At 33.6% G+C, this 7,692-nt stretch overlaps 1 long non-coding RNA gene across 1 annotated transcript; it reads right to left on the reverse strand.

Moving 5' to 3' along the window:
• Window positions 1-3,574: 3,574 nt before the first annotated feature.
• Window positions 3,575-6,138, reverse strand: LOC134801208 (uncharacterized). Its single transcript, XR_010145648.1, has 2 exons — window positions 3,662-6,138; window positions 3,575-3,626 (listed from the first exon to the last, which is right to left on the reverse strand). It is a non-coding gene; the product is annotated as an uncharacterized LOC134801208 (long non-coding RNA).
• Window positions 6,139-7,692: the final 1,554 nt, after the last annotated feature.

Consider the following 7,692-nt stretch of genomic DNA (forward strand, 5'->3'; position numbering starts at 1 on the left):
TGGTCTTGGTTTGAGGCAAAATCTCGCTTGTGGTTCGCTAGCGATGTTAATAGCAAACAGAACCTATTGTTATGACTTCATTTTGCTGCATTTTTTCTCTGTTTTTTCTTCAGTGTTTTTCTTTTAGTATTGATTTAAAGTGGGCATAAGTGGGAACGCTAAGAATGTTTACGACCGAACAAAAGGCGAGGATATTTCGCTTGTATGCTGATCGTGAGTTTACATATTTCAGATATTTTCTGAGTAAGGAACAAATAAGTCTTATTGGATTGGAAAAAAATATTTAAGGCTCCTTAGGTAGCTATAAAGGCACAGCAGATCCTTATAGAACTAATAAAACGGACAGACAAACAGACGTAATGGAGCATGGAACCATCACGTCCGTTCGGCTGTCCGTCTGTCACAGGAATTTTATGCTCCCGACTTTATTCTTAGGATAGATTCTTATGAATCACTCCGAAATACGGACCTTACATGTAATGTTTTTTATACTTACCTACAATGTATGTACAACGTAGCCTATGTATCCTTGCAAGTCCATGGGTGTTACATGGATTGACAACCCTTCAAAAATCTGTACGTACCTTTTTTGAAAACACTAGCTCCGATTTAGCGCGGGCCCTGCGGTGCCCAGATAGGTACTGTAGTCTCTTGCCAACGAGTACAGAGTACATTCCATATAACATGTCCAAGATACCAGTCTATTTGCAAGGTGAAATACTCACATGTAAAGATTTATTATGAAATATAATTGAACAAAGGAATCTCGCGATTATCGGCAGGCGTTTATAGCAAATTGCCTTCTGCGTATTATCACGAAGCTATGCACGTCGGCCAACGACCTTCATGTAGTAGAGTAGGTTTAAGATGGTCGCTTTTCTTGTCTGTCATCGTGTCTCATCTGCCAAATTAAGGGTTATTCTTGTTAGAAAATGATGCATTTTCTAACAAGAATAACCCTTAATTTGGCAGAAAACACGGAAAGTCGTAAGTCAAACCTCCCCGGCGTTCAATCTATAATTCTGGTTTAAAAAAAATACAAAAAGAGGGTCAAAGATTTTGTACAGAATTTTGGACTCAAAAATGGATAACTAGTTAGTTTTATAACCAATATGGCGGAAATTAGACATAATCGTTGAATTAATTAAAGTAAAATACAGGGTAATTTTTCAGAGTTTAGGTTGTCGGTTAGTTGGGGCCAAGGACCGGAAAACCCCTCTTTACGCTTAATCCTATCAATTCGGTAACCCAATCGATTCGGTTACCTTATCATTCGGTAACCCTATCATACTGTTACCTGATTGTAATGGTAACCTTATTGAAACGGTAACCCTAACCTTTAACCGAGTTAATCTCAAAACCCCATCGCGATAGGGTTTTTGTTAAGGGTTTTTAACAGGTTTTCATTCAGTTATGGTAACCTTTATTATCGGTTGCTTACTGGTTTGCTACATTAAAGTAGTTTTAGTGAGTGCCGTCAGAACTAAAAAAAAATACTAAAAAAATTGTTTATTTTATTTACTTTATTTATATTTTGTTGATTTTATTGACTTTATTTATTAAATTGATTTAATTTATTTAATTAATTTAATTTATTTAATTTATTTAATTTATTTAATTTATTTTATTTATTTTATTTATTTTATTTATTTTATTTATTTAATTTATTTAATTTATTTAATTTATTTAATTTATTTAATTTATTTAATTTATTTAATTTGTTTTATTTGTTTTATTTGTTTTATTTGTTTTATTTGTTTTATTTGTTTTATTTGTTTTATTTGTTTTATTTGTTTTATTTGTTTTATTTGTTTTATTTGTTTTATTTGTTTTATTTGTTTTATTTGTTTTATTTGTTTTATTTGTTTTATTTGTTTTATTTGTTTTATTTGTTTTATTTGTTTTATTTGTTTTATTTGTTTTATTTGTTTTATTTGTTTTATTTGTTTTATTTGTTTTATTTGTTTTATTTGTTTTATTTGTTTTATTTGTTTTATTTGTTTTATTTGTTTTATTTGTTTTATTTGTTTTATTTGTTTTATTTGTTTTATTTGTTTTATTTGTTTTATTTGTTTTATTTGTTTTATTTGTTTTATTTGTTTTATTTGTTTTATTTATTTTATTTATTTTATTTGTTTTATTTGTTTTATTTGTTTTATTTATTTTATTTATTTTATTTATTTTATTTATTTTATTTATTTTATTTATTTTATTTATTTTATTTATTTTATTTATTTTATTTATTTTATTTATTTTATTTATTTTATTTATTTTATTTATTTTATTTATTTTATTTATTTTATTTATTTTATTTATTTTATTTATTTTATTTATTTTATTTATTTTATTTATTTTATTTATTTTATTTATTTTATTTATTTTATTTATTTTATTTATTTTATTTATTTTATTTATTTTATTTATTTTATTTATTTTATTTATTTTATTTATTTTATTTATTTTATTTATTTTATTTATTTTATTTATTTTATTTATTTTATTTATTTTATTTATTTTATTTATTTTATTTATTTTATTTATTTTATTTATTTTATTTATTTTATTTATTTTATTTATTTTATTTATTTTATTTATTTTATTTATTTTATTTATTTTATTTATTTTATTTATTTTATTTATTTTATTTATTTTATTTATTTTATTTATTTTATTTATTTTATTTATTTTATTTATTTTATTTATTTTATTTATTTTATTTATTTTATTTATTTTATTTATTTTATTTATTTTATTTATTTTATTTATTTTATTTATTTTATTTATTTTATTTATTTTATTTATTTTATTTATTTTATTTATTTTATTTATTTTATTTATTTTATTTATTTTATTTATTTTATTTATTTTATTTATTTTATTTATTTTATTTATTTTATTTATTTTATTTATTTTATTTATTTTATTTATTTTATTTATTTTATTTATTTTATTTATTTTATTTATTTTATTTATTTTATTTATTTTATTTATTTTATTTATTTTATTTATTTTATTTATTTTATTTATTTTATTTATTTTATTTATTTTATTTATTTTATTTATTTTATTTATTTTATTTATTTTATTTATTTTATTTATTTTATTTATTTTATTTATTTTATTTATTTTATTTATTTTAATTATTTTAGTTATAATATAACAAACTTAGAATAAAAAGTAACCTAAAATTAAAACTACCTACAAAACTAAAACTAATACCTAAAAAAATATAGAACTACCTACAAAACTAAAACTAAACCTAAAAAAAAAAAAAAAAACCTAAAAATCTATATCTAGAGAGGGCCCCTGGGGCATAGTGCCAAGAATGCTGGCAGCATTTCCTCGCTGGATCGCAACGCTTATGCGTTGAGCGAGGAAGCTGCCAGCTCTTTTGTCCCCAGAGACCTCAACAAGCCGTTTCGACAAATCTGTAAAAAGACTCTGAGCTCCCGATCCCCACGGACCGAGGGTCTCGACACCGAAAGGGATAAATTTGTAATTATCGTCGAGACCCCCGTATTTACGCCTTTTGAGGGACTCGGCAGCGTCGGCAGCGGCACCCGCTTTCTTTGTGGTACCGTGAAGGTGAGACGGTGCCAGTGTGTCCACACAGGTCGCGTCCCACACTAACACTCGTCCCATCCTCCACGGAATCAGCGACATACCATCCGGTCTCTTGCCATCGTCCCGGGCCATACCGGTCGGCTCGAGTATCGCTGGCACGTTGACGGTGACAAGAGACCGACGGATAATGTCATTGAGCGCGGCGTGACGTGACAATCGCCCCGCGCTTCGCTGGCAAGACAGACCATGACGCCCCAGCTGGTCCACATCACTCCCACAGTGGCATTTATGCGGTGCACAGATTGGAACCCCCAGGCGCAGCCCAACTGCCACACGGAGGGTGTTTCCATCTAAATGAGTGCCAGTATTGGGCGAGGGATATGCGTTGAGCCAGTGGCCAGCCTCCCTACACCCAACTGCGATCAAACGGGCGCGTTCAGCTCCTTCGCTGTTATCTAAACATGTGGTATAAGTTAATTTCGATAAGGCGTCATCCCAGCTCCTCTGTGATTTTAGATTATATGGAGGGTCTTGTCCCGGGCAGGCAGACAGCCAGGCATTTCTAGCATCGTCCAAGCCTGTGACCTCATAGTTTGTGGGTAAAACCCTTAGGATTTTTCCTACAAGATCAGCAGAGCTGTGGACAGACGATAGAAATGCCGGCAGTGATACGCTAGAAATTCTGCGCAACCCCAGCCCGCCATATCGAACAGGTAGCGATGCTTGCGACCACGATTGATCGGATAGCTTTAAATTGAGAATACGCTCTAAGGTAGTCTGGACCATGATGTCTATAGGTAGGAGCAAATTTTGATGTTTCCAGAAAGGACTGCAGCGAAGCACATACATTAACTTTGGAACAAAAAGGCAAAATTTAAGAATGGTGAGGGCTGAATGGGGGCTTATTTCTAGAAGACGGTCGGCGTAATTTTGAAATTTAGAAACGGAGTTACTGATAAAAGTTGAAAAATAATTGTCAAAAATTGGAGTCCCCAGTAGGCTAAGGGAATCTCTCGTGACAGTGGTAACATTAGGTGTTAAAGCATTGAATTTCTCTGTTACGTCCGAATGGTTTAGAAACGCATCGTGAATGTAAAGTTCACATTTATTACAGTTCAGATCTAGACCTATGGACTCGAACTTGGACTTGAGGACGGAGAGATCCGAAAGGACTGTTTCCAACTTGCCTCCTAAGGTTCCATCGTCCAAGTACCAGACATTAAAATCAGAAGATAAATTTTGAATGATGGGGTTGATTGCTAAACAAAAAATAGCTGGCCCCAAGGGATCCCCCTGCTGGCATCCAACCTCTGAAGAAATTTCATGACTGCGGTACATTAATTTGGAAGGATCAGCGTAGCAATGAAGAAGGTAATTATAAAGCTCTGGGGTGTTATTCCTGATTTCCGACAGCAGGGTGTCTCTATTCACAGAGTTAAATGCGTTTTTTATGTCAATCTTTAATACAACTTGGCATTGGTCGTTGCTGAGGTATGTGCGAAGCGCGTGAACAGCCGCCTCGCAACCACCTTTTGTACCACAACCAAGTTGGACTGGTTCAAACCTATGCTGTAATTTTGAAATAATGTGTCGAACAGAGATTTTAGATGCCAAACGTCTAAACGTCGATCCAACTGCGATTGGTCTCACGCCACCGTCCTTTTTCGTTAGAGCAATTAAATTGGCTCCGTAGAGAATGGGGACAATATCTGCATGTACACGGCCACTCAACATAAGATTTATCATGTTGGTTAAAGATGTAATGAGTTTTCTGCCGGCATCGCCAACACAGTGCGCTATAAGATCTTTAAGGTGTTGTGGTGAGATTCCGTCGAGACCTCCCGCTGAGCCGGTTTTGAAATTGAAAATTGCGTCGACTATATCCTTATCTTCGATTTGGAGGCATTCTTCGATCGCAGTTGGTGGATCCAAGAAAAACGGAGCAGTAGAGGCTGAGGGATGCTTTGACCGCAAGGCTGACAGGGTTTCGGTAGAATCTGGTGATAAAACGTCACTAGAAAACAAAATACGAGCGGCGCCTTTCAAGTCTCCGTCCGTAATCTTATTTTCTACTGTTTTTGCTAGGTTGAAGGCAGAAAGCTTGTAACCTACTCGTGCTGTTTTGTCGAATGGCAATTCTAAAGGCTTAACACAGTTATTTTTGATTTTTTGAGTTAGGGATAGCTGTTTGTCCTCAGAGGTGACATGCAGAGTGTTGTACACAAAGGTAAGGAGATTGCTCCATGTATCCATGTCGTTAACCGTCACGCATTGGTCAATTAAATAGGACAGGCGTGTGGCAACGCATATCCTAGCACCGCGAGGAATTCTTTTTGCAACTGGAAAGCTATTTTTGAGGTAACTAAGGTAGAGATGCAGATTCGGACGAGACGGGGACGGGGCGTCATTAGAGAGCGGCGGGGTCGAAAAATTCGAAGCTGTAGCAGCATTTTGTGATAAACAGTTTCTGTGCGTTTTGGAAAAATGGATATTGAGACCGCGGGAACTTTGAAATGATTTGAGACATAAATGGCACTGGAAATTTGTCGAAACGGCCGGTTGACTTAAAGTAGGCATATATAACAACAAATGTAGAATTTTACATATACAGGATTTTAAGTAAACTTAATGTAAAACTTACAATAATATAAGAGATATAAAAAATCTAGTAATAAGTAAATTAATACGACGCTCTGCTCCTGGCCACCGGAAGGCTTTCGCGGTGTGGTACTTATCGTTTGTTTGCTTGCTGCGGGATTCTTTGAGGCAGGGCCTGCCCGGCCTCGTGTACAGATGTACTCTTAGTTGTTTTGTGAGACGGCAGGTATAGTTTACATTTACACAACGCACTAGAACTATAACTTCACGAAATCACCACCATCTAGTAGATACTGTTATTAATAGTGTGTAAAAATATATTTTCATGCTTGACAATCATATGTCAGTCATAGCAGTTAAATTTCGCAAGGCCGTATCATGAGTGCTCGGGCTGCGGGCTCACTGGTGTCAGCACGGAGGTTTTGATGTTCGTTTCCTTCTGCTATGTAGCTTTGGTTAATCAGGGTATTATGAAAAATTGATATAAAAATAAAAATATCTCGGTAAAATCTTCCGGACCGTGTTTGACCGTTGCTAGGCGATATATAATAATTAAATCTTATGATACTATACTTCGAGCAATCATATCTTTCACAAATCACAGCGAGGAAATGCTGCCAGCATTCTTGGCACTATGCCCCAGGGGCCCTCTCTAGATATAGTTATAATATTATATTATAATAAGAACACACCACACAGGTAGGTATAAAGATAAACAGAGGAAAGGCAAAAAAACTTGTTTGTGCTGGAGGCTTCATAGACCGCCCATGCCAACCTTGGTTATTTAATAATAAGTTGAATTTAAGTGTGCGTAAAGATTACAATCGTTTGAACTGGTCAAAAACCTCATAATGAGGTAACTGAATAGACTGGGTTTTTATTTCGGTTACCGGTAACAGAGGTTAACTCGATCTGATACGGTTACCGAATCAAAGTGTTACCTTATTAAGCGGTTACCGTTATGGTAGGGGTTTTTATAAACACCTCTAAAATAACCCTATGAAAAACCCCGGTTAAGGTAACCGGTTCCTGTCCCTGGTTGGGGCTGGTCGGCGGATCAACCCAAAAAAATTGGCTCATAATAATTATGTCATTGGTTCCTACGACGAGGCAGCCAATATTGTTTCATGATTTTGGGAAAAGGTTATACAGGCATTAAAGACTTTCCGAATTTCCTAAATATACCTACAATCTCACAAAAAGCAAATTGTACAGCGCCGATAACCGTCATCCAACCGAAAACGCATATACCTATATGAATTGAAAATGACACTTATATACTTATGAGGTTTGAACATACAACATATTAAAGAAATTGTAGTTCATAGATGCAAGTCTGCCCAAGGAGCATTATCAAGTCAAGTAGGATCGCGGTATGCGAAACGCGCAAGCTATTGGTCAAAGGGGAAAGATGGCTTGGTTACATTTGGTGTGAATGGTATTCCACTATTAGTTGTATAGGAACGTCGTAATTTTGGAGTTATTTCGTAATTTATGTTAGGTTAGATGTATTATATCAGGTGGAACAGT

This window comes from Cydia splendana, chromosome 21 (assembly GCF_910591565.1).
Source record: "Cydia splendana chromosome 21, ilCydSple1.2, whole genome shotgun sequence".
In the NCBI taxonomy this organism is placed as follows: domain Eukaryota; kingdom Metazoa; phylum Arthropoda; class Insecta; order Lepidoptera; family Tortricidae; genus Cydia; species Cydia splendana.